Here is a 27,222-nt window from a genome sequence, read left to right as displayed (position 1 = left end):
CCTGGAGGATGAAAGGGCCAAGAAAAGTACTTTTAGCCTTCTGCGTGGTAGGAGTCATACTAGGTAGGCAAGCTGTTTTAGCAGTAGCCAGATCAGCTACAATCTTATTGAGGTCTTCTCCAAAAGGAGATTCAACTGAGGCAGCACAAGGGAACTCTCATCTGGGGACAACAACTGCAGGGAGAACACATATTTTCAGATGAACATGGTAGGGCAGAAGGCTGCCTAATACTGAAGCACCCCCAAACAACAAATCAAATGCAACTTACTTGACAGAGATGTGCCTGAGCAACGGCCCTCCCCAGCCCTATCCCAAATCATACTTATTTTGCATAGGAGATACCATGGTCATGAAGATTGTTCTCCCAGGGTTAGGTTCATTCATTGCATTCTGGGTATGCTGACCCCTGTGATTTCCCCAAATGTGGGAAACTCGACTGCATTATTTGTGGTAGTGGGGGACTGTGTTTGTGCTTTCCTCTGGTCAGCTCTGGTAAAAGTCAGATTTCTTTGTCTCAGATCTTCCTCTAGCCTTGTTCTTCTTTCGAGAGTTCCCTTGTGCTGCCTCAGTTGGATCTCCTTCACTTGACAGGGGGGTGCCCGAGCAGCGACCCTCCCCAGCTCTAGCCCAACTCCTACTTAGTTGCCAGGTGAGATACTATGATCATGAAGTTGCTTCTCCCAGGGCAAGGCTCACCCATTGCACTCTGGGTGTGCTGCCCCTGCGATTTCCCCAAATGTGGGAAACTTGACTGCATAATTTGAGTTTTCCCTGGTCGGCTCTCATGTAATTCAGATCTCTTTGTCTCAGGTCTCTCTCCAGCCTAGTTTGCTGTCTGGTTCTACTTCTTTTTTCTTGAGCCCCTCCCTTCTATACCCTTGTGCACTATCCTGACTTCTCCTCCCGTCTGCTTACTTTATGCCTCCCAATGCACAATGCAAACTACGGGTAGTGCTGCAGGGCCCACACCCTTTTACTTGCTTTACAGAGCAGCTCTGGAGCTGTTACAGTGCCCAGCTGCTGCAAGAAATCAGCTTGAATGCTTCAGGGGCTGGGGAATGGCCAACATGAGCCCCACACCGAAGGAGGGTGGGGGTGCTTAATGCGAACTAGGGGTCATCCAAGCACCACAAAAGGCCTCCATGCCCTGCACGCTCCTTTTCTCTTTTCATATGCAGACGAGGGTTGAAGCCAACATTGACCCACTGCTTGGATGACATCACCATATTCAAATCCATCTGCTGCAGGCCATCCCCCAGGAATGCTTGCACTAGTTGTTGCATTTGGTTTGTTGTTTGGGGGTGCTTCAGTATTAGGCAGCCTTCTGCCACCCCATGTTCATCTGAAAATATGTGTTCTCCCTGCAGTTGTTGTCCCCAGATGAGAGTTCCCTTGTGCTGCCTCAGTTGAATCTCCTTTACTTGACAGAGATGTGCCTGAGCAGCGGCCCTCCCCAGCCCTATCCCAAATCAAAAAAACACAAAAACTACCCACACAGGTGTGACCCTCTGTAGGAAATCAGTAGCGCTGTCCCCACCATTTATCGGAGATAATCAATAAATAATTAAAAAATGGCTAATTACTATTAAATTTTAAAACATATAAATCATATTTTATTAACATATATTGCTGCAGCAAAATTGACATACATAAAAATGCATATTGTGTATAGTGGATGCCTTTAATGTAAATGCTCCACATACACAAATGTATATACTTAATTACGTTTATTCTCTGAGGCTTGGATTTTAATAAGCTGACTTCAAAATGTCCACATAGATTAATGATAGACCAATGAGCTCGGCATTTACGGACACTGCTTGCATGAGTATGTCCTTAATTAATTAATGTCCCGAAAAAGATGTGTGCACACATATATCACTTTGAATGGATAGTTACCATGGGCGATAAGTTTTTCATTCACCTCTTTAGAACAGTCTGTTTAGGACCGTCCCAATTGGAAAGACTCCCTCTGCTGGTGCTTGTCCATTTACTGCAGAATATCTGGAGACAATATCCACGGGAATCCGTCCACAGTGCTCCGGCTCCCTCTGCTGGTGGCTAACCGCAATTGCAGGTGGACTGGCTGTTTTGTCGTAGCCAGAAGCCGGTGATCGTGTAAAACAAGCAGGAGGTGATAGTCACTGCCAGTAGGTCCTTCGAAAACGCGTTTCTCCGCCTTCCCAGTGCGTTCAGCGGCTTCCTCAGTTCGAATGACCATCATCCCAATGAACACTTTATATAGCCCCACTTATTTGAAATTCCCGCGGCCATTCGCGCATGCGCACTCAAACGTGCGTTCCAAGCCTCAGTCTCATTACAAACTTTAAATAGACTCCAGCGGCCATTTTAGCTGGTTAAAACACACGATCCAAGCCTCATTATCACACCCGGAAGTTGCATCCATCGTTCTTATTAACAATATCAGAATCAAGCCTCGTTTTAAAACATAATTATCTACAACTTCATATTCAATTATACTGAACTCTAATGCAATTTGCTCAACAAGATTACGTCACTTAGTTTAATCATAATTAATTAATCATGATTACAAGTAATCCATGTCTTATTTGACAACATCAGTACAAATATGACCGTATTTAAGAACAATATTAATACTAGTCAACACATCCTATTTTATTAGCACAGGTGATAAATATATTAAATATACTGCTCAACAGTATCATTACTCGGAAATAAAAGGGGACTAATTTTGATTATAATTTGTACTTTATAATTTATAATTTAGATCCCCACACGCCATCTTGTGGTTCAAATACATAATTACATTAAGATCGAAAATGACATCATTATAACAAATACTTTTGTTAAGGAGGTAGATCAAAACCGATATTTACATTACAAAAGTAGTCATTTACAACGATGGAAGGATAATATACCGAAGGGCCAGTTCCTTCGGATAAAAAGGAATTGTTCCACCAAAGAAGGAGCAAGAGAACAAATGGAATCTCTCTATGGGGCGTTTCTTACACAGGGGTATCCAATATCTGTTCTTGACCAGGCTTGGAAGGAGGTGGAAAATATGGAAAGAGACCATTTATTGGATACCACCAGCAAAAATACTAGAAAGAAAAATAACAAAATGACGGATAGGACAACAATGTTTGTAACTAAGTATAATACTAGTGCATACAAGATCAAGAGGATAATTAAGAAGAACTTTTCTATTCTCAAGTTGGATGAGATGTTGAACTCCAATGTAGTCCTTAGTGAACAGGTAATATTTCGGAAGTCAGATAGTCTGAAGTCCGCACTAGCTCCAAGTTTTTTTAGGAGACCTGGGGAAAAATCCATGGCTCCAGATGCCCAAGGGGGACAAATAGATACATGGATACCCAAACCGCCATTAGGGTTCCATAAGTGTGGTAGACTAAACTGTACAACATGCAAACACACAAAAAAGAAAACCACACAATTTGTCTCATCTGTATCGGGAGAGAAATTCAATATAAAAAGTTTTCTGAATTGTAGATCCATGTATGTTATCTACGTCTTACAGTGTGGTTGTGGAGCACAGTACGTGGGGCGCACCACTCGGGCACTTCACGTTAGGTTCATGGAGCATAAAAGACAGATAGATAAAAAAGTAGGAAACACCTACCTATACCGCCATATTTTGGAATGCAATGGAGGGAAAAGTGATAATCTACAAATCATGGCAATTGAACAAGTGGCGGTAACCAGTAGAGGAGGTGATAGGTATAAAAGGTTATGTAAGAAAGAGGCTTTCTGGATCTTTAGCCTAAAAACCTTGATCCCGCAGGGTCTGAATGATACGGTTGAGTTAAATAAAATCTAAGTTCAAATGTTTAATATTTATAATATAAATATTTGATTTTTATAAATATCATTCTTGACATATAATATATGGGGGGGTGGGATAGGATATGGTTCCTTATGATGCTGGATTAAGGAGATGGAGATAACAGGATTATGTATAACAATACGAAGGGGTGTAATTATGTATTTGAACCACAAGATGGCGTGTGGGGATCTAAATTATAAATTATAAAGTACAAATTATAATCAAAATTAGTCCCCTTTTATTTCCGAGTAATGATACTGTTGAGCAGTATATTTAATATATTTATCACCTGTGCTAATAAAATAGGATGTGTTGACTAGTATTAATATTGTTCTTAAATACGGTCATATTTGTACTGATGTTGTCAAATAAGACATGGATTACTTGTAATCATGATAAATTAATTATGATTAAACTAAGTGACGTAATCTTGTTGAGCAAATTGCATTAGAGTTCAGTATAATTGAATATGAAGTTGTAGATAATTATGTTTTAAAACGAGGCTTGATTCTGATATTGTTAATAAGAACGATGGATGCAACTTCCGGGTGTGATAATGAGGCTTGGATCGTGTGTTTTAACCAGCTAAAATGGCCGCTGGAGTCTATTTAAAGTTTGTAATGAGACTGAGGCTTGGAACGCACGTTTGAGTGCGCATGCGCGAATGGCCGCGGGAATTTCAAATAAGTGGGGCTATATAAAGTGTTCATTGGGATGATGGTCATTCGAACTGAGGAAGCCGCTGAACGCACTGGGAAGGCGGAGAAACGCGTTTTCGAAGGACCTACTGGCAGTGACTATCACCTCCTGCTTGTTTTACACGATCACCGGCTTCTGGCTACGACAAAACAGCCAGTCCACCTGCAATTGCGGTTAGCCACCAGCAGAGGGAGCCGGAGCACTGTTGACGGATTCCCGTGGATATTGTCTCCAGATATTCTGCAGTAAATGGACAAGCACCAGCAGAGGGAGTCTTTCCAATTGGGACGGTCCTAAACAGACTGTTCTAAAGAGGTGAATGAAAAACTTATCGCCCATGGTAACTATCCATTCAAAGTGATATATGTGTGCACACATCTTTTTCGGGACATTAATTAATTAAGGACATACTCATGCAAGCAGTGTCCGTAAATGCCGAGCTCATTGGTCTATCATTAATCTATGTGGACATTTTGAAGTCAGCTTATTAAAATCCAAGCCTCAGAGAATAAACGTAATTAAGTATATACATTTGTGTATGTGGAGCATTTACATTAAAGGCATCCACTATACACAATATGCATTTTTATGTATGTCAATTTTGCTGCAGCAATATATGTTAATAAAATATGATTTATATGTTTTAAAATTTAATAGTAATTAGCCATTTTTTAATTATTTATTGATTATCTCCGATAAATGGTGGGGACAGCGCTACTGATTTCCTACAGAGGGTCACACCTGTGTGGGTAGTTTTTGTGTTTTTTTGTTCAATATAGGGATTGCAATTATCCCTGTATCAGGAGCAGCAGTCTCCGCCATTGTCTAAAATCTCCTTGATCCAGCGGGTACTGGCGCCGGAGAGTGTATACTTCTGTCCACACAAGGTTGGTGTGTGGGCGGTTGTGTACACATCCAGTATCATTTATTCTTTGATTTGATTGTCTTAGGTAATTGCATCTCGGGCAGCAGGTAACTTGGGGAACCATTGATCTGGCAGCGCTTAAGTGCATAGCTGAACGATTGGAAAGACGCAATGTGTATTTAAGAGGGGGGGAAGATATACAAATTATGGAGAGGGATGAGAATTTGGAGGATATGCATGGTTTATTCAATAGACTAGAAAATCTATGTATAGAGGAAACAAGGCACTGGTGGGACCAGGTGTCCTTACAGAAATATTTAGATCAAGGTTTGATACCCAGGGGATTGAGGATTTTAAAGACCTCTACGTTTAAAGAGGACAAGCAGTTTTCAGAGGAATGGAATAAATTACTAGATAATTGTTCCATAAACCTTATGAAATTGCTTGTCAGATTTAGGGAAGACAAAGTTAGTGTGATACAGAAGGAAATTGAAAAGACCCAGGATTTGTTGAAATCTTTTTCTGAAGACAAAGGATTCAATGAAAGAGATCTGAGAGTAAATCGTAAGGTGGAGGATTTTGAAAAAACCTTAGTCTTCAGAAAAAACAACAAACTAAATCGGGATAAATTAGACTATCAAAAGGGAGAGGTTCACACTTACAATAGAAGGAGGGACAACATCTATGACCAAAAACCCTCTAAAAGGGAATTAGGACCCAGACAAAATCTTGAACATAGATTAGGTCATTACAGGGGACCAAGAACCCCAATTGATCGGAGAGATTCCAGGAGTTTTAGGAATCAGGATGAGGGGAATTGGGAACCAAATACCTATAGGAATAGGCATGATAATTTATTCCAACAAAATAGTGTCAAATCCCCAGCCCCATATTCCAAGTGGAGTAGAAGAGACTCTGGAAGGGATGATTGGGTAGATATGGGAGGGAAGAATAGGCAACAGTCGAACACCCATGGTGGCACAAATAATTTTTTGGAGGACAGCCACAGATTCCAAAACCGTCCACAAAGAAAGTACGAAGGAACAGGGTGGTCCGGAAAAAGGCAAAGAGAACAAGAGCCAGAGGAAAGAGAGGAAGAAAGAGTAGGTCAAGTAAAAAACATGAAATTAAAGTGAAGGGAAAAGGGGTTTTTAATTTGTCCTCAAAAAAGTTGGGTCCAGATCAACTGAGATTGCTTGAAAAGGGCTTAAACTTTGCTCCCGCCCAAAAACCCAACTTATTCGATCTATTCGTTGATCTTAATAGATATATCAGAACGCTAAGTAGAAAGCGATATTTCGCGATGAAAAATATGAAGAAAAAAGGTATTGAAGGTAATCCCATTATATTGGATCAGGATGACCAATTAATGGTTGATATATTAGAATCCTTGGCAGATGAATCAACGAATGAGTCGAATAAGGAGGACTATACTAAAATATTTGATGGTAATGGGACAAACAGATTTAAAAATAAGTCTGAGTTTTACCCGCTGACTTATAGAGGGCCCTATATTGAGAGCTTCTATAAGTCAACATTAGAACAATTTAGGGAGATGTGCCAAAAATCAGAGAAACAATCGTTAAAGGATAATTTGAGTACTAAGGAACGATCAGCACTTAAAATCTTGAGGGGGGATCCCTCCTTGACTATTAAACAAGCTGATAAAGGCGGTGGGATTGTGGTAATGGATACAGTGATGTACTTGGCGGAGGCCAATAGACAATTAAACAACGTCCACCTGTATTCAAGACTGACCCACAATCCCACCGCACAGTTTCAAAAGGAATTAAAAATCTTGCTAAATAGGGCAGTGGATTTAGGTGCTATATCCAGAGAAACTCAATGTTTTTTGTTTTCTGATAATCCGGTAATTCCCACGTATTATTGTCTTCCAAAAGTACATAAAACTTTAATTAACCCCCCGGGAAGACCCATTATTGCGGGGGTAGATTCATTGACCAGCAATTTATCTTTTTTTATAGACAGTTTTTTACAGGGTTATGTTGTCAAATTAAAATCACACATTAAGGACACTACACATTTTTTAAATTTAATTAAAAATATTAAATGGCAGTCAACTTATTGTTTTATCACATGTGATGTAGAATCATTATATTCTAACATTGAGCACCAGTTGGGGATTGAGGCAGTGGCATTTTATCTGTTAAGAGACCCTAATATAGGGGAAGAATTGCGGTGGTTGATTTTGGAGAGTATTAGATTTATACTCGAACATAATTATTTTATTTTTGATAAACGATATTATTTACAGACTAGGGGGACGGCCATGGGAACCAGGTTCGCTCCGAGTTTCGCCAACCTGTTTATGGGGCGGTTCGAGGAACAACATGTGTGGACCAGTGATCTCGGGGCGAGCCTGGTTCTTTATGGCCGTTTCATTGATGATTTATTTTTCATTTGGGAGGGGAGCACTGAATCAGCAGAATAATTTGTTGCCAGTTTGAATTGCAATAATTATGGTTTGAAGTTTACGGGGTACTGCCACCCCACACAGGTCACTTTTTTGGATATAGCACTTAAGATCGAAAATGACATCATTATAACAAATACTTTTGTTAAGGAGGTAGATCAAAACCGATATTTACATTACAAAAGTAGTCATTTACAACGATGGAAGGATAATATACCGAAGGGCCAGTTCCTTCGGATAAAAAGGAATTGTTCCACCAAAGAAGGAGCAAGAGAACAAATGGAATCTCTCTATGGGGCGTTTCTTACGCAGGGGTATCCAATATCTGTTCTTGACCAGGCTTGGAAGGAGGTGGAAAATATGGAAAGAGACCATTTATTGGATACCACCAGCAAAAATACTAGAAAGAAAAATAACAAAATGACGGATAGGACAACAATGTTTGTAACTAAGTATAATACTAGTGCATACAAGATCAAGAGGATAATTAAGAAGAACTTTTCTATTCTCAAGTTGGATGAGATGTTGAACTCCAATGTAGTCCTTAGTGAACAGGTAATATTTCGGAAGTCAGATAGTCTGAAGTCCGCACTAGCTCCAAGTTTTTTTAGGAGACCTGGGGAAAAATCCATGGCTCCAGATGCCCAAGGGGGACAAATAGATACATGGATACCCAAACCGCCATTAGGGTTCCATAAGTGTGGTAGACTAAACTGTACAACATGCAAACACACAAAAAAGAAAACCACACAATTTGTCTCATCTGTATCGGGAGAGAAATTCAATATAAAAAGTTTTCTGAATTGTAGATCCATGTATGTTATCTACGTCTTACAGTGTGGTTGTGGAGCACAGTACGTGGGGCGCACCACTCGGGCACTTCACGTTAGGTTCATGGAGCATAAAAGACAGATAGATAAAAAAGTAGGAAACACCTACCTATACCGCCATATTTTGGAATGCAATGGAGGGAAAAGTGATAATCTACAAATCATGGCAATTGAACAAGTGGCGGTAACCAGTAGAGGAGGTGATAGGTATAAAAGGTTATGTAAGAAAGAGGCTTTCTGGATCTTTAGCCTAAAAACCTTGATCCCGCAGGGTCTGAATGATACGGTTGAGTTAAATAAAATCTAAGTTCAAATGTTTAATATTTATAATATAAATATTTGATTTTTATAAATATCATTCTTGACATATAATATATGGGGGGGTGGGATAGGATATGGTTCCTTATGATGCTGGATTAAGGAGATGGAGATAACAGGATTATGTATAACAATACGAAGGGGTGTAATTATGTATTTGAACCACAAGATGGCGTGTGGGGATCTAAATTATAAATTATAAAGTACAAATTATAATCAAAATTAGTCCCCTTTTATTTCCGAGTAATGATACTGTTGAGCAGTATATTTAATATATTTATCACCTGTGCTAATAAAATAGGATGTGTTGACTAGTATTAATATTGTTCTTAAATACGGTCATATTTGTACTGATGTTGTCAAATAAGACATGGATTACTTGTAATCATGATAAATTAATTATGATTAAACTAAGTGACGTAATCTTGTTGAGCAAATTGCATTAGAGTTCAGTATAATTGAATATGAAGTTGTAGATAATTATGTTTTAAAACGAGGCTTGATTCTGATATTGTTAATAAGAACGATGGATGCAACTTCCGGGTGTGATAATGAGGCTTGGATCGTGTGTTTTAACCAGCTAAAATGGCCGCTGGAGTCTATTTAAAGTTTGTAATGAGACTGAGGCTTGGAACGCACGTTTGAGTGCGCATGCGCGAATGGCCGCGGGAATTTCAAATAAGTGGGGCTATATAAAGTGTTCATTGGGATGATGGTCATTCGAACTGAGGAAGCCACTGAACGCACTGGGAAGGCGGAGAAACGCGTTTTCGAAGGACCTACTGGCAGTGACTATCACCTCCTGCTTGTTTTACACGATCACCGGCTTCTGGCTACGACAAAACAGCCAGTCCACCTGCAATTGCGGTTAGCCACCAGCAGAGGGAGCCGGAGCACTGTGGACGGATTCCCGTGGATATTGTCTCCAGATATTCTGCAGTAAATGGACAAGCACCAGCAGAGGGAGTCTTTCCAATTGGGACGGTCCTAAACAGACTGTTCTAAAGAGGTGAATGAAAAACTTATCGCCCATGGTAACTATCCATTCAAAGTGATATATGTGTGCACACATCTTTTTCGGGACATTAATTAATTAAGGACATACTCATGCAAGCAGTGTCCGTAAATGCCGAGCTCATTGGTCTATCATTAATCTATGTGGACATTTTGAAGTCAGCTTATTAAAATCCAAGCCTCAGAGAATAAACGTAATTAAGTATATACATTTGTGTATGTGGAGCATTTACATTAAAGGCATCCACTATACACAATATGCATTTTTATGTATGTCAATTTTGCTGCAGCAATATATGTTAATAAAATATGATTTATATGTTTTAAAATTTAATAGTAATTAGCCATTTTTTAATTATTTATTGATTATCTCCGATAAATGGTGGGGACAGCGCTACTGATTTCCTACAGAGGGTCACACCTGTGTGGGTAGTTTTTGTGTTTTTTTGTTCAATATAGGGATTGCAATTATCCCTGTATCAGGAGCAGCAGTCTCCGCCATTGTCTAAAATCTCCTTGATCCAGCGGGTACTGGCGCCGGAGAGTGTATACTTCTGTCCACACAAGGTTGGTGTGTGGGCGGTTGTGTACACATCCAGTATCATCTATCCCAAATCATACTTATTTTGCATAGGAGATACTATTGTCATGAAGATTGTTCTCCCAGGGTGAGGTTCATTCATTGCATTCTGGGTATGCTGACCCCTGTGATTTCCCCAAATGTGGGAAACTCGACTGCATTATTTGTGGTAGTGGTGGACTGTGTTTGTGCTTTCCTCTGGTCAGCTCTGGTAAAAGTCAGATTTCTTTATATCAGATCTTCCTCTAGCCTTGTTCTTCTTTTGAGAGTTCCCTTGTGCTGCCTCAGTTGGATCTCCTTCACTTGAAAGGTAGTGCCCGAGCAGCGACCCTCCCCAGCTCTAGCCCAACTCCTACTAACCTGCCAGGTGAGATACTATGATCATGAAGGTGCTTCTCCCAGGGCAAGGCTCACCCATTGCACTCTGGGTGTGCTGCCCCTTGCGATTTCCCCAAATGTGGGAAACTTGACTGCATAATTTGTGTTTCCCCTGGACGGCTCTCGTATAATTCAGATCTCTTTGTCTCAGGTCTCTCTCCAGCCTAGTATGCTGTCTGTTTCCACTTCTCTTTTCTTGAGCCCATCCCTTCTATAACCTTGTGCACTATCCTGACTTCTCCTCCCGTCTGCTTACTTTGTGCCTTCCAATGCACAATGCAAACTACAGGTAGTGCTGCAGGGCCCACACCCTTTTACTTGCCTTACAGAGCAGCTCTGGAGCTGTTACAGTACCCAGCTGCTGCAAGAAATCAGCTTGAATGCTTTAGGGGCTGGGGCATGGCCAACATGAGCCCCACACCGAAGGAGGGTGGGGTTGTTTATTGCGAACTAGGGGTCATCCAAGCGTCGCAAAAGGCCGCCATGCCCTGCATATCCCTTTTCTCTTTTCATGAGCAGACGAGGGATGAAGCCAACTTTGACCCACTGCTTGGATGACATCACTTGCTGCCTTTCCAATGAAGCAAGTTTAATTTAGTAATAGGTGAAAAACCATCCCTACAAAGGTGTTAATCAGATACTTGGCTTTGTGGACACTTTTCAGAGAACAAATTTGTTAGCATAAAAATAAAGCCAGAAAATGAAGAGCTGTTTAATCACTCAATTGGATTTTTCTGCAAGCGTATTTCTTTTTCTCTGCAACCCACTGCTAAGTTGTGCTTCCTAGCTGTTCTTTTATAAAATCACTTAATCAAATCTAACTCTGATTACATCAGAGAAGGCCAGGTACCCTACACCATAAGAGGGGGTTTGAAATTTTGACTTGTCTACTTAAAGATCACCAAAATCTGATAACAAGGTAAATTACGTCCCTGGGTAGGATTGAACCACCAACCTTTTGGTTAATAACCGAACACGCTAACTGATTGCGCCACAGAGACACATTGCAAAAGCATATACTGACAAAGGCTAATAAGCATTCATCTAGAACGTTTCCTAGAAAAACTTTAAAAAGTCAATAATCTGGAGAGTTTTTGTAAGATGTTTCTTCCATCAACCAATGAAGAAACACATTGGTACTTTCCCATGATGAGTGAGTGCTTCAGGATCTCTTGCACTTACATGTGCAGCAGAGTACTGCAATGGAAGCATGCTGGGCCCATAACCCAGAGGTAGGCAGATTGAAACTATCCTCTGCTATATGCATTTTTTTTTTGTTAATTAAAGTAATTCAAAACTGGGATTGATATTTTTGCTCTTTTATTTTTACTTAAAGTACAATAACTTTTATTATTTTAATTTGTTTTAATAGTATATTGACAGTATTGTTTTCTTTCAAAAATCCACTTAATTTTCTTTACCCTATTATTCAAATGGTAATTGACAAAAACAAACTACATTGTCACCAGAAGAGCAATACAAAATGTACAAGTGATATATTAAAATCATCTTTCCAGCTTGAATTTCAATGATGCATTGGGGCAACGATTTTGTGAGAAACCTCTTCACCCTTAAATAAAGATTTTCTTAATTCCTTACCTGTGTGCTAATTAGATATCACCTTGTTTTCACATTAAACAGACTTCCACATGAGAAAGCAGCAAGGATGCAGTGGCGTTAATGTTTCCTGGTGTCAACCTGTATTATTTCAGTAGATATTGAAATGAGGATGCATCTTGCTGCCTTTCCAATGAAGCATGTTTAATTTAGTAATAGGTGAAAAACCATCCCTACAAAGGTGTTAATCAGATACTTGGCTTTGTGGACTCTTTTCAGAGAACAAATTTGTTAGCATAAAAATAAAGCCAGAAAATGAAGAGCTGTTTAATCACTCAATTGGATTTTTCTGCCAGCATATTTCTTTTTCTCTGCAACCCACTGCTAAATTGTGCTTCCTAGCTGTTTTTTTTATAAAATCACTTAATCAAATCTAACTGATTACATCAGAGTAGGCCAGGTACCCTACACCATAAGAGAGGGTTTGAAATTTTGACTTGTCTACTTAAATATCACCAAAATCTGATCACAAGGTCAATTACGTCCCTGGGTGGGATTGAACCACCAACTTTTTGGTTAATAGCCGTACACACTAACTGATTGCGCTACAGCGACACTTTGTGAAAGTACATACTGACAAAGGCTAATAAGCATTCATCTAGAACGTTTCCTAGAAAAACTTTAAATAGTCAATAATCTGGAGAGTTTTTGTAAGATGTTTCTTCCATCAACCAATGAAGAAACACATTGGTACTTTCCCATGATGAGTGAGTGCTTCAGGATCTCTTGCACTTACATGTGCAGCAGAGTACTGTAATGGAAGCATGCTGGGTCCATAACCCAGAGGTAGGCAGATTGAAATTATCCTCTGCTATATGCATTTTTTTTTTGTTAATTAAAGTAATCCAAAACTGGGATTGATATTTTTGCTCTTTTTATTTTACTTAAAGTACAATAACTTTTACCTTTTTAATTTGTTTTAATAGTATATAGACAGTATTGTTTTCTTTCAAAAATCCACTTAATTTTCTTTACCCGATTATTAAAATGGTAATTGACAAAAACAAACTACATTGTCACCAGAAGAGCAATACAAAATGTACAAGTGATATATTAAAATCATCTTTCCAGCTTGAATTTCAATGATGCATTGGGGCAACGATTTTGTGAGAAACATCTTACCCTTAAATAAAGATTTTCTTAATTCCTTACCTGTGTGCTAATTAGATATCACCTTTTTTTCACATTAAACAGACTTCCACATGAGAAAGCAGCAAGGATGCAGTGGCGTTAATGTTTCCTGGTGTCAACCTGTATTATTTCAGTAGATATTGAAATGAGGATGCATCTTGCTGCCTTTCCAATGAAGCATGTTTAATTTAGTAATAGGTGAAAAACCATCCCTACAAAGGTGTTAATCAGATACTTGGCTTTGTGGACTCTTTTCAGAGAACAAATTTGTTAGCATAAAAATAAAGCCAGAAAATGAAGAGCTGTTTAATCACTCAATTGGATTTTTCTGCCAGCATATTTCTTTTTCTCTGCAACCCACTGCTAAATTGTGCTTCCTAGCTGTTTTTTTTATAAAATCACTTAATCAAATCTAACTGATTACATCAGAGTAGGCCAGGTACCCTACACCATAAGAGAGGGTTTGAAATTTTGACTTGTCTACTTAAATATCACCAAAATCTGATCACAAGGTCAATTACGTCCCTGGGTGGGATTGAACCACCAACTTTTTGGTTAATAGCCGTACACACTAACTGATTGCGCTACAGCGACACTTTGTGAAAGTACATACTGACAAAGGCTAATAAGCATTCATCTAGAACGTTTCCTAGAAAAACTTTAAATAGTCAATAATCTGGAGAGTTTTTGTAAGATGTTTCTTCCATCAACCAATGAAGAAACACATTGGTACTTTCCCATGATGAGTGAGTGCTTCAGGATCTCTTGCACTTACATGTGCAGCAGAGTACTGTAATGGAAGCATGCTGGGTCCATAACCCAGAGGTAGGCAGATTGAAATTATCCTCTGCTATATGCATTTTTTTTTGTTAATTAAAGTAATCCAAAACTGGGATTGATATTTTTGCTCTTTTTATTTTACTTAAAGTACAATAACTTTTACCTTTTTAATTTGTTTTAATAGTATATAGACAGTATTGTTTTCTTTCAAAAATCCACTTAATTTTCTTTACCCGATTATTAAAATGGTAATTGACAAAAACAAACTACATTGTCACCAGAAGAGCAATACAAAATGTACAAGTGATATATTAAAATCATCTTTCCAGCTTGAATTTCAATGATGCATTGGGGCAACGATTTTGTGAGAAACATCTTACCCTTAAATAAAGATTTTCTTAATTCCTTACCTGTGTGCTAATTAGATATCACCTTTTTTTCACATTAAACAGACTTCCACATGAGAAAGCAGCAAGGATGCAGTGGCGTTAATGTTTCCTGGTGTCAACCTGTATTATTTCAGTAGATATTGAAATGAGGATGCATCTTGCTGCCTTTCCAATGAAGCAAGTTTAATTTAGTAATAGGTGAAAAACCATCCCTACAAAGATGTTAATCCGATACTTGGCTTTGTGGACACTTTTCAGAGAATAAATTAGTTAGCATAAAAATAAAGCCAGAAAATGAAGAGCTGTTTAATCACTCAATTGGATTTTTCTGCCAGCATATTTCATTTTCTCTGCAAACCACTGCTAAATTGTGCTTCCTAGCTGTTTTTTGATAAAATCACTTAATCAAATCTAACTCTGATTACATCAGAGTAGGCCAGGTACCCTACACCATAAGAGGGGGTTTGAAATTTTGACTTGTCTACTTAAAGATCACCAAAATCTGATGACAAGGTCAATAACATCCCTGGGTGGGATTGAACCACCAACCCTTTGGTTAATAACCAAACACACTAACCGATTGCACCACAGAGACACTTTGCAAAAGTACATACTGACAAAGGCTAATAAGCATTCATCTAGAACGTTTCCTAGAAAACTTTAAAAAGTCAATAATCTGGAGAGTTTTTGTAAGATGTTTCTTCCATCAACCAATGAAGAAACACATTGGTACTTTCCCATGATGAGTGAGTGCTTCAGAATCTCTTGCACTTACATGTGCAGCAGAGTACTGCAATGGAAGCATGCTGGGCCCCTTAACCCAGAGGTAGGCAGATTGAAACTATCCTCTGCTATATACATTTTTTTTTTGTTAATTAAAGTAATCCAAAACTGGGATTGATATTTTTGCTCTTTTATTTTTACTTAAAGTACAATAACTTTTACCATTTTAATTTGTTTTAATAGTATATTGACAGTATTGTTTTCTTTCAAAAATCCACTTAATTTTCTTTACCCTATTATTAAAATGGTAATTGACAAAAACAAACTACATTGTCACCAGAAGAGCAATACAAAATGTACAAGTGATATATTAAAATCATCTTTCCAGCTTGAATTTCAATGATGCATTGGGGCAACGATTTTGTGAGAAACATCTTCACCCTTAAATAAAGATTTTCTTAATTCCTTACCTGTGTGCTAATTAGATATCACCTTGTTTTCACATTAAACAGACTTCCACATGAGAAAGCAGCAAGGATGCAGTGGCGTTAATGTTTCCTGGTGTCAACCTGTATTATTTCAGTAGATATTGAAATGAGGATGCATCTTGCTGCCTTTCCAATAAAGCAAGTTTAATTTAGCAATAGGTGAAAAACCATCCCTACAAAGATGTTAATCAGATACTTGGCTTTGTGGACACTTTTCAGAGAACAAATTTGTTAGCATAAAAATAAAGCCAGAAAATGAAGAGCTGTTTAATCACTCAATTGGATTTTTTTGCCAGCATATTTCTTTTTCTCTGCAAACCGCTGCTAAATTGTGCTTCCTAGCTGTTTTTATAAAATCACTGAATCAAATCTAACTCTGATTACATCAGAGAAGGCCAGGTACCCTACACCATAACAGGGGTTTTTGAAATTTTGACTTGTCTACTTAAAGATCACCAAAATCTGATAACAAGGTCAATTACATCCCTGGGTGGGATTGAACCACCAACCTTTTGGTTAATAGCCGTACACACTAACTGATTGCGCCACAGCGACACTTTGCAAAAGTACATACTGACAAAGGCTAATAAGCATTCATCTAGAACGTTTCCTAGAAAAACTTTAAATAGTCAATAATCTGGAGAGTTTTTGTAAGATGTTTCTTCCATCAACCAATGAAGAAACACATTGGTACTTTCCCATGATGAGTGAGTACTTCAGGATCTCTTGCAATTACATGTGCAGCAGAGTACTGTAATGGAAGCATGCTGGGTCCATAGCCCAGAGGTAGGCAGATTGAAACTATCCTCTGCTATATGCGTTTTTTTTTGTTAATTAAAGTAATCCAAAACTGGGATTGATATTTTTGCTCTTTTATTTTTACTTAAAGTACAATAACTTTTACCATTTTCATTTGTTTTAATAGTATATTGACAGTATTGTTTTCTTTCAAAAATCCACTTAATTTTCTTTACCCGATTATTAAAATGGTAATTGACAAAAACAAACTACATTGTCACCAGAAGAGCAATACAAAATGTACAAGTGATATATTAAAATCATCTTTCCAGCTTGAATTTCAATGATGCATTGGGGCAACGATTTTGTGAGAAACATCTTCACCCTTAAATAAAGATTTTCTTAATTCCTTACCTGTGTGCTAATTAGATATCACCTTGTTTTCACATTAAACAGACTTCCACATGAGAAAGCAGCAAGGATGCAGTGGCGTTAATGTTTCCTGGTGTCAACCTGTATTATTTCAGTAGATATTCAAATGAGGATGCATCTTGCTGCCTTTCCAATGAAGCAAGTTTAATTTAGTAATAGGTGAAAAACCATCCCTACAAATGTGTTAATCAGAAACTTGGCTTTGTGGACACTTTTCAGAGAACAAATTTGTTAGCATAAAAATAAAGCCAGAAAATGAAGAGCTGTTTAATCACTCAATTGGATTTTTTTGCCAGCATATTTCTTTTTCTCAGCAACCCACTGCTAAATTGTGCTTCCTAGCTGTTTTTATAAAATCACTGAATCAAATCTAACTCTGATTACATCAGAGAAGGCCAGGTACCCTACACCATAAGAGGGGGTTTGAAATTTTGACTTGTCTACATAAAGATCACCAAAATCTGATAACAAGGTCAATTACATCCCTGGGTGGGATTGAACCACCAACCTTTTGGTTAATAGCCTTACACAGTAACTGATTGCGCCACAGCAACACTTTGCAAAAGTCCATACTGACAAAGGCTAATAAGCATTCATCTAGAACGATTCCTAGAAACATTTTAAAAAGTCAATAATGTGGAGAGTTTTTGTAAGATGTTTCTTCCATCAACCAATGAAGAAACACATTGGTACTTTCCCATGATGAGTGAGTGCTTCAGGATCTCTTGCACTTACATGTGCAGCAGAGTACTGTAATGGAAGCATGCTGGGTCCATAACCCAGAGGTAGGCAGATTGAAACTATCCTCTGCTATATGCATTTTTTTTTGTTAATTAAAGTAATCCAAAACTGGGATTGATATTTTTGCTCTTTTATTTTTACTTAAAGTACAATAACTTTTACCATTTTAATTTGTTTTAATAGTATATTGACAGTATTGTTTTCTTTCAAAAATCCAATTAATTTTCTTTACCCGATTATTAAAATGGTAATTGACAAAAACAAACTACATTGTCACCAGAAGAGCAATACAAAATGTACAAATGATATATTAAAATCATCTTTCCAGCTTGAATTTAAATGATGCATTGGGGCAACGATTTTGTGAGAAACATCTTCACCCTTAAATAAAGATTTTCTTAATTCCTTACCTGTGTGCTAATTAGATATCACCTTGTTTTCACATTAAACAGACTTCCACATGAGAAAGCAGCAAGGATGCAGTGGCGTTAATGTTTCCTGGTGTCAACCTGTATTATTTCAGTAGATATTGAAATGAGGATGCATCTTGTTGCCTTTCCAATGAAGCAAGTTTAATTTAGTAATAGGTGAAAAACCATCCCTACAAAGATGTTAATCAGATACTTGGCTTTGTGGACACTTTTCAGAGAACAAATTTGTTAGCATAAAAATAAAGCCAGAAAATGAAGAGCTATTTAATCACTCAATTGGATTTTTTTGCCAGCATATTTCTTTTTCTCTGCAACCCACTGCTAAATTGTGCTTCCTAGCTGTTTTTATAAAATCACTGAATCAAATCTAACTCTGATTACATCAGAGAAGGCCAGGTACCCTACACCATAACAGGGGTTTTCGAAATTTTGACTTGTCTACATAAAGATCACCAAAATCTGATAACGAGGTCAATTACGTCCCTGGGTGGGATTGAACCACCAACCTTTTGGTTAATAGCCTTACACAGTAACTGATTGCACCACAGCAACACTTTGCAAAAGTCCATACTGACAAAGGCTAATAAGCATTCATCTAGAACGATTCCTAGAAACATTTTAAAAAGTCAATAATGTGGAGAGTTTTTGTAAGATGTTTCTTCCATCAACCAATGAAGAAACACATTGGTACTTTCCCATGATGAGTGAGTGCTTCAGGATCTCTTGCACTTACATGTGCAGCAGAGTACTGTAATGGAAGCATGCTGGGTCCATAACCCAGAGGTAGGCAGATTGAAACTATCCTCTGCTATATGCATTTTTTTTTTGTTAATTAAAGTAATCCAAAACTGGGATTGATATTTTTGCTCTTTTATTTTTACTTAAAGTACAATAACTTTTACCATTTTAATTTGTTTTAATAGTATATTGACAATATTGTTTTCTTTCAAAAATCCACTTAATTTTCTTTACCCGATTATTAAAATGGTAATTGACAAAAACAAACTACATTATCACCAGAAGAGCAATATAAAATGTTCAAGTAATATATTAAAATCATCTTTCCAGCTTGGATTTCAATGATGCATTGGGGCAACGATTTTGTGAGAAACATCTTCACCCTTAAATAAAGATTTTCTTAATTCCTTACCTGTGTGCTAATTAGATATCACCTTGTTTTCACATTAAACAGACTTCCACATGAGAAAACAGCAAAGATGCAGTGGCGTTAATGTTTCATGGTGTCAACCTGTATTATTTCCGTAGATATTGAAATGAGGATGCATCTTGCTGCCTTTCCAATGAAGCAAGTTTAATTTAGTAATAGGTGAAAAACCATCCCTACAAAGATGTTAATCAGATACTTGGCTTTGTGGACACTTTTCAGAGAACAAATTTGTTATCATAAAAATAAAGCCAGAAAATGAAGAGCTGTTTAATCACTCAATTGGATTTTTCTGCCAGCATTTTTCTTTTTCTCTGCAACTCACTGCTAAATTGTGCTTCCTAGCTGTTTTTTTTATAAAATCACTTAATCAAATCTAACTCTGATTACATCAGAGAAGGCCAGGTACCCTACACCATAAGAGGGGGTTTGCAATTTTGACTTGTCTACTTAAATATCACCAAAATCTGATCACAAGGTCAATCACGTCCCTGGGTGGGATTGAACCACCAACCTTTTGATTAATAGCTGAACACACTAACCGATTGCGCCACAGAGACACTTTGCAAAAAGTAAATACTGACAAAGACTAATAAGCATTCATCTAGAACGTTTCCTAGAAAAACTTTAAAAAGTCAATAATCTGGAGAGTTTTTGTAAGATGTTTCTTCCAGCAACCAATGAAGAAACACATTGGTACTTTCGCATGATGAGTGAGTGCTTCAGGATCTCTTGCACTTACATGTGCAGCAGAGTACTGTAATGGAAGCATGCTGGGTCCATAACCCAGAGGTAGGCAGATTGAAACTATCCTTTGCTATATGCATATTTTTTTGTTCATTAAAGTAATCCAAAACTGGGATTGATATTTTAGCTTTTTTTTTTACTTAAAGTACAATAACTTTTACCATTTTAATTTGTTTTAATAGTATATTGACAGTATTGTTTTCTTTCAAAAATCCACTTAATTTTCTTTACCCTATTATTAAAATGGTAATTGACAAAAACAAACTACATTGTCACCAGAAGAGCAATACAAAATGTACAAGTGATATATTAAAATCATCTTTCCAGCTTGAATTTCAATGATGCATTGGGGCAACGATTTTGTGAGAAACATCTTCACCCTTAAATAAAGATTTTCTTAATTCCTTACCTGTGTGCTAATTAGATATCACCTTGTTTTCACATTAAACAGACTTCCACATGAGAAAGCAGCAAGGATGCAGTGGCGTTAATGTTTCCTGGTGTCAACCTGTATTATTTCAGTAGATATTGAAATGAGGATGCATCTTGCTGCCTTTCCAATGAAGCAAGTTTAATTTAGTAATAGGTGAAAAACCATCCCTACAAAGATGTTAATCAGATATTTGGCTTTGTGGACACTTTTCAGAGAACAAATTTGTTAGCATAAAAGTAAAGCCAGAAAATGAAGAGCTGTTTAATCACTCAATTGGATTTTTTTGCCAGCATATTTCTTTTTCTCTGCAAACCACTGCTAAATTGTGCTTCCTAGCTGTTTTTATAAAATCACTGAATCAAATCTAACTCTGATTACATCAGAGAAGGCCAGGTACCCTACACCATAAGAGGGGTTTTTGAAATTTTGACTTGTCTACTTAAAGATCACCAAAATCTGATAACAAGGTCAATTACGTCCCTGGGTGGGATTGAACCACCAACCTTTTGGTTAATAGCCTTACACACTAACTGATTGCGCCACAGCGACACTTTGCAAAAGTACATACTGACAAAGGCTGATAAGCATTCATCTAGAACGTTTCCAAGAAAAACTTTAAATAGTCAATAATCTGGAGAGTTTTTGTAAGATGTTTCTTCCATCAACCAATGAAGAAACACATTGGTACTTTCCCATGATGAGTGAGTGCTTCAGGATCTCTTGCAATTACATGTGCAGCAGAGTACTGTAATGGAAGCATGCTGGGTCCATAGCCCAGAGGTAGGCAGATTGAAACTATCCTCTGCTATATGCATTTTTTTTTGTTAATTAAAGTAATCCAAAACTGGGATTGATATTTTTGCTCTTTTATTTTTACTTAAAGTACAATAACTTTTACCATTTTAATTTGTTTTAATAGTATATTGACAGTATTGTTTTCTTTCAAAAATCCACTTAATTTTCTTTACCCGATTATTAAAATGGTAATTGACAAAAATAAACTGATGAGGATACTACTGCAGTCTTTGTTTCGTCTGTACCCGCTGAAAGAGCAGCAAAAGTTGGAGATCTTGATGGGACAGTTGAAAGGGCTTGCACTTAGAGAGGTTACTTCCTGGCCTACTGAAGAGAAGAAGACTGTGGACCAGATCCTCAACAGGCTTGCTACCACATTTGACACAAGGACAGTGTCAGAACTTAAAATGCACTTCTTTGCTCGAAAGCAACAACCAGGAGAGTCACTACGGGGCTATGCCCTCAGCTTTCAGGAAGCACTCAGAGATGTTCAGCAAGCAGACCCTGAGGAAGTGCATGACAAAGAGAAAATGTTATTGGACCAGTTCACTGAAGTTGCAAGGGGCGAATTTGTAAAAACTCAGCTGCGACTATTGAGATTGCAGAAGCCTGGAAGCACATTCCTGGATTTTAAAGAGGCTGCGATTAAAGTTCTAGGCTCCAGTCTTACTTCAGGGGCTGTTCCACAAGAGTCTATTCCAGAGATGCCACGGTATCAAGAGAATTCTGATGCCCAGGAGTCAAGTTTTAAAGGAGCTACTTACCCACCTACAGTAAAAGGAGTGACAGTGCCATGTTCAAAGACATGCATATTTGACTCTTCTAGTGAGTTACGAAGTCTGCTGGCTGAACTGACACGTGGTGTGACAGAGATGCGCAGAGACCTGCAGATTCTGAAGAGACAGCAGGCACTGCTCCATGAAGAAATGGAATGGTGCCAGGAGAGGAGACCACTGAACAGTTCCCAATGGGACCTACATAGAAACAGGGAGACACTTTTTTCCAACCACTTTGCCTCCCAAAGGCGACCCATTTTTCAAAGCTGTGAAGGAAGCGGACAAATTAAGAGAGAATTTGAGCAGCCAGATCATTTAAACTCCAAATTCATGTGGTTAACCCGTTATGTTAGCCAATGCCCGGTGGTTCAAGTTTGCATCAATGGAGTCTCAATGCCCGCTCTCTTAGACACTGGATCACAAGTGACCACAATACAAGCAACACAGTTTGAGCAGCATTGGACTGAGGAACAGATGTTTCCGTCAACTTCCACATTGATAAACCCGATTGCAAGCAATGGGCACTGCATCCCTTGCAAAGGATACTGGGAAGCTGAAATTCAAATCGGACAAACAGTGCTACCACAGCAAGGCTTCATCATCACCACTGCCCAAGATGATGGATTGCCTCCAGTGATAGTGGGCATGAATGTGTTGCGGAACTGCTGTGAGGAGCTCGTAGCAGCACTCCAAGGAGAGTTTCAAACTGACAAGCTCCAGGAGAAACAAGGCCTTCAACCTGGGATAGCCAAACAAAAGGGAAGAATGATAACAGAATTATCTGTAAGAGAGGAACATGAAAAAAATAAGGCCAGCCAAATAATGATAGAAATGCCCATCTCCAGTGTCCAGATTATCCGAAAGAATGCTTCAATGTTAGGCATGAATAATATAGCATCCAGTTCTAGAAACTGTGAGCAACCTATTCAAGGAACCAGTTTTGACCACCTGCAAGATAAAAGTCAGATGATAAGACACCTCAAAGCCTTACTGAAGATTGGGAAATACCTGACCAAGCGACAAAGGCAAGAATCCTCGCCAGAACTCCTGAAGTTGTTGAGACAGCGAGAAAGGCTGTTTGAAGAGAAAGGACAGTTGGTTCGATGTAGTGTGGATCCTAATACTCATTATAGGATCAGTCAACTTGTAATTCCAAGACAAAGTGCTTGTTATGTGCTTGAAGAATATCACGACAAGTCAGGTCACCCTGGGTGCAAAAGGATGGAAACAAGCATCTGGAAAAAGTTCTTTTGGGTTGAAATGAGGGAAGACATCAAGAGATGGTGCCGAAACTGTCCAACCTGTTCTGTAAGAAGAACCTTGCTGCCTCTTTCTCTCCAGAATCCATTGTCCCAAACCAGCTGTGATACTGAATCCCAAGATGGAATGGAAGAGGCTCATAAAATGTATTTACAGCAGACTAAGGTGGTTTGTCACCGACAAGGAGGCAAGAAGACTAGGGCTTGCAAAACAGAAAACCACCATAGTCAGCTGCAGTTTTGTACAGCATGTCCCAAAGACAGTTTAGAAAGAGTTCAATACTCATCCATGGCAGGGGGGTTGAGGTTTCCTAGACAAACTTTTCAAGACCATACACTGTCCAGATTTCAACCGATTGCTCCAGGAGCATGTGTTAATGTACTATAGCACAAAAGGAATTATACCTATCAGATACTGATGTTAAAAATGTTGATAAATGTTAATGTTTCAGACATAATCTGTGTTCACTAATGAATGTGACTGGATATAGTGAGAAGTTTATATAGGGATAAAACCAAAATGCGTGAGGACACGCATGTTTTTGGGGGGGGCACGTGTGATATCCCATAACAACAAGGACATTTTTGACAACAGTGTAGTTGCCTGTGCCATTTTAAATAAAGTTTATTTAAAAGAAAATTGAACAGCAGTTTGAGAAGTCAGTTGGAGCCATGGTGAGGAAAGAGCTGGCGACGCCATTACGCAGAGATGAGCAGCTGAGAGAGGGGAGACAAATAAGCTGAAAATTGCATGAGAGAGTAAGCAGTAGTGCAAAATACAGCAGTGGAAGTGCAGCAATTAACAAGTAAGAACGCCATGACACTCTCAGCCAAGAGAGTGCACAGCAAGTGTCAGAGACAGGAGAGTATAAAGCCTTTATACCAATGCTGACTGGCCTACATCTGAGGGGAAACTGCCTCAGAAACATCTATTGACTGGGTGAGATAAATCCATATTTATACTGAAACCTACTCCACTGCAAAGGACATTATCCTATATTTACTATACCTATGCAGCGATTTACATGGGAAGCAGCTCCAGTTTGTTTTAAACAATCATCTTTACTACACAGAGCTACAATATTTTGTTCACAGCTAAAGGAGACAATAGCTGCATATAACTATGTAACAACATAACCGGGCCCCAACGTGCACATAGAGACTCCCTGCAGTGACACCAATGTTATCTTGGACTTAAATATTGTCTGCATAAGTTGATTTCTATTACTAAGCAACATAGTATTAATCTCAGATTTAGTTATATTACCATTTGTGTAATGACTTAAAGTGTATATGGTGTCTGTGTTTAAGTTGCTTGAATCAAATCTTTCCCTTCCCTACTGTAATCAGTTCCTTTTCTGAGTTATGTGGTAAACCATTTATTCTTTCATACAAAGCCCTGCCTGCCTTTCTTTGTGTCTGGGGAAACCTTGCCTCTCTGCCAGGAATAGAGAAGAGCTGCTGCTGAAGGAGGAATAGTCCATCAAGGTATCCCTGACCTGTTCCACATAGTTTACACACTTGTTATACCGGGGTGTTACATTGTGTGTGACTGACCTTAGGAAGAAACCGGAGCCTCCGCTGCAGTGACCCAGCAACCAGGGCACGGGAGTATACAGTGCCGCTGGGAGTGATGAAGCTGCAGTAAAGATGTCTATTAGACCTAGCCTGCTGCAGCCCTTGTAGATTCTCATAAAAAAAGTTCTTCTTTTCTTGTCAAAATTAATAGCTAAGAATAGGCTGCTTGAGGCAGGCCCCTGTTAAGTGGCCTGCTACTGAAGGCAACAACTACAAACTGAGCTCCCTGTTCATGGAAGCGGGGTTATAGAGGAGAATGCGCTGAGCATCTTGGGAACAGTCAAAAGCTTTGAGCCGGTTGGTGCCTCAGATCAAGATCCTACTCTACACCCCAATGTGAATCCTTGTGGAGTCCAGTGTACCCCACAGAAGAAATTAATGTGTCACACCCATTGGCAGCAACCTTAGAATAGCTGCTGATGGGCACAATTGAGAAAGGAAGGGGGGGGGACATTTGAATCCAGCACATAGATGCAATTCAAATATGTAATTTGAACCTTCCTATTTTAAAATATAATGGATGAACCTCACCCTGTGAGAACAATCTTCATGATATAGAGATCTCATATGCAAAATAAGTATGAGTTGGGATAGGGCTGGGGAGGGTGGCTGCTCGGGCAGCCCCTCCCCCGTCAAGTTAAGGAGATTCAACTGAGGAAGCACAAGGGAACTCTCGTCTGGGGACAACAACTGCAGGGAGACCACATCTTTTCAGATGAACATGGGAGGGCGGAAGGCTGCCTAATACTGAAGCACCATCAAATATCAAACCATATGCAATAACTAGTACAAGCATTCCTGGGGGAAGGTCTGCAGGAGACGAATTTGCATACGGTGATGTCATCCAAGCAGTGGGCCAAAGTTGGCTGGAACCCTCATCTGCATATGAAAAGAGAAAAGGGTTATGCAGGGCATGGCGGCATTTTGCGGCGCTTGGATGACCCCTAGTTCGCATTAAACACCTCCACCCTCCTTCGGTGTGGGGCTCATGTTGACTATGCCCCAGCCCCTGAAGCATTCAAGCTGATTTCTTGCAGCAGCTGGGCACTGTAACAGCTCCAGAGCTGCTCTGTAAGGCAAATAAAAGGGTGTGGGCCCTGCAGCACTACCTGTAGTTCGCATTGTGCGTTGGAAGGCACAAAGTAAGCAGACGGGAGAAGTCAGGATAGTGCGCAAGGGCATAGAAGGGAGCGGCTCAAGAAAAGAGAAGTGGAAACAGACAGCAAACTAGGCTGGAGAGAGACCTGAGACAAAGAGATCTGAATTATACGAGAGCCGACCAGGGGAAACACAAATTATGCAGTCAAGTTTCCCACATTTGGGGAAATCGCAGGGGCAGCACAGCCAGAGTGCAATGGGTGAGCCTTGCCCTTGGAGAAGCACCTTCAAGATCATAGTATCTCACCTGGCAGGTAAATAGGAGTTGGGCTAGAGCTGGGGAGGGTCGCTGCTCGGGCACCCCCCTGTCAAGTGAAGGAGATCCAACTGAGGCAGCACAATGGAACTCTCGAAAGAAGAACAAGGCTAGAGGAAGATCTGAGACAAAGAAATCTGACTTTTACCAGAGCTGACCAGCGGAAAACACAAACACAGTCCCCCACTACCACAAATAATGCAGGCGAGTTTCCCACATTTGGGGAAATCACAGGGGTCAGCATACCCAGAATGCAATGAATGAACCGCACCCTGGGTGAACAATCTTCATGACCATGGTGTCTCCTATGCAAAATAAGTATGATTTGGGATAGGGCTGGGGAGGGCCGCTGCTCAGGCACATCTCTGTCAAGTAAAGGAAATTCAACTGAGGCAGCACAAGGGAACTCTCATCTGGGGACAACAACTGCAGGGAGAACACATATTTTCAGATGAACATGGGAGGGCAGAAGGCTGCCTAATACTGAAGCACCCCCAAACAACAAACCAAATGCAACAACTAGTGCAAGCATTCCTGGGGGAAGGCCTGCAGCAGATGGATTTGCATATGGTGATGTTATCCAAGCAGTGGGTCAAAGTTGGCTTCAACCCTCATCTGCATATGAAAAGAGAAAAGGGGC

The 27,222-nt window shown here is 39.1% G+C and overlaps 6 non-coding genes across 6 annotated transcripts; 4 read left to right on the top strand and 2 right to left on the bottom strand.

Moving 5' to 3' along the window:
* Window positions 1–319: 319 nt before the first annotated feature.
* On the top strand, window positions 320–483 carry LOC135017679 (U1 spliceosomal RNA). Its single transcript, XR_010215474.1, has one exon. It is a non-coding gene; the product is annotated as a U1 spliceosomal RNA (small nuclear RNA).
* Window positions 484–635: 152 nt separating this feature from the next.
* On the top strand, window positions 636–798 carry LOC135017963 (U1 spliceosomal RNA). Its single transcript, XR_010215730.1, has one exon. It is a non-coding gene; the product is annotated as a U1 spliceosomal RNA (small nuclear RNA).
* Window positions 799–10,604: 9,806 nt separating this feature from the next.
* Window positions 10,605–10,768, top strand: LOC135017715 (U1 spliceosomal RNA). Its single transcript, XR_010215508.1, has one exon. It is a non-coding gene; the product is annotated as a U1 spliceosomal RNA (small nuclear RNA).
* Window positions 10,769–10,919: 151 nt separating this feature from the next.
* On the top strand, window positions 10,920–11,083 carry LOC135017820 (U1 spliceosomal RNA). Its single transcript, XR_010215607.1, has one exon. It is a non-coding gene; the product is annotated as a U1 spliceosomal RNA (small nuclear RNA).
* A 15,342-nt stretch (window positions 11,084–26,425) lies between these two features.
* LOC135017980 (U1 spliceosomal RNA) lies at window positions 26,426–26,588 on the bottom strand. Its single transcript, XR_010215745.1, has one exon. It is a non-coding gene; the product is annotated as a U1 spliceosomal RNA (small nuclear RNA).
* Window positions 26,589–26,740: 152 nt separating this feature from the next.
* LOC135017794 (U1 spliceosomal RNA) lies at window positions 26,741–26,904 on the bottom strand. Its single transcript, XR_010215583.1, has one exon. It is a non-coding gene; the product is annotated as a U1 spliceosomal RNA (small nuclear RNA).
* Window positions 26,905–27,222: the final 318 nt, after the last annotated feature.

Source organism: Pseudophryne corroboree, unplaced genomic scaffold, assembly GCF_028390025.1.
Source record: "Pseudophryne corroboree isolate aPseCor3 unplaced genomic scaffold, aPseCor3.hap2 scaffold_320, whole genome shotgun sequence".
Classification (NCBI taxonomy): domain Eukaryota; kingdom Metazoa; phylum Chordata; class Amphibia; order Anura; family Myobatrachidae; genus Pseudophryne; species Pseudophryne corroboree.
Note: the sequence above shows the minus strand (reverse complement) of the source record. Positions and strands in the feature narration are given on the sequence as shown.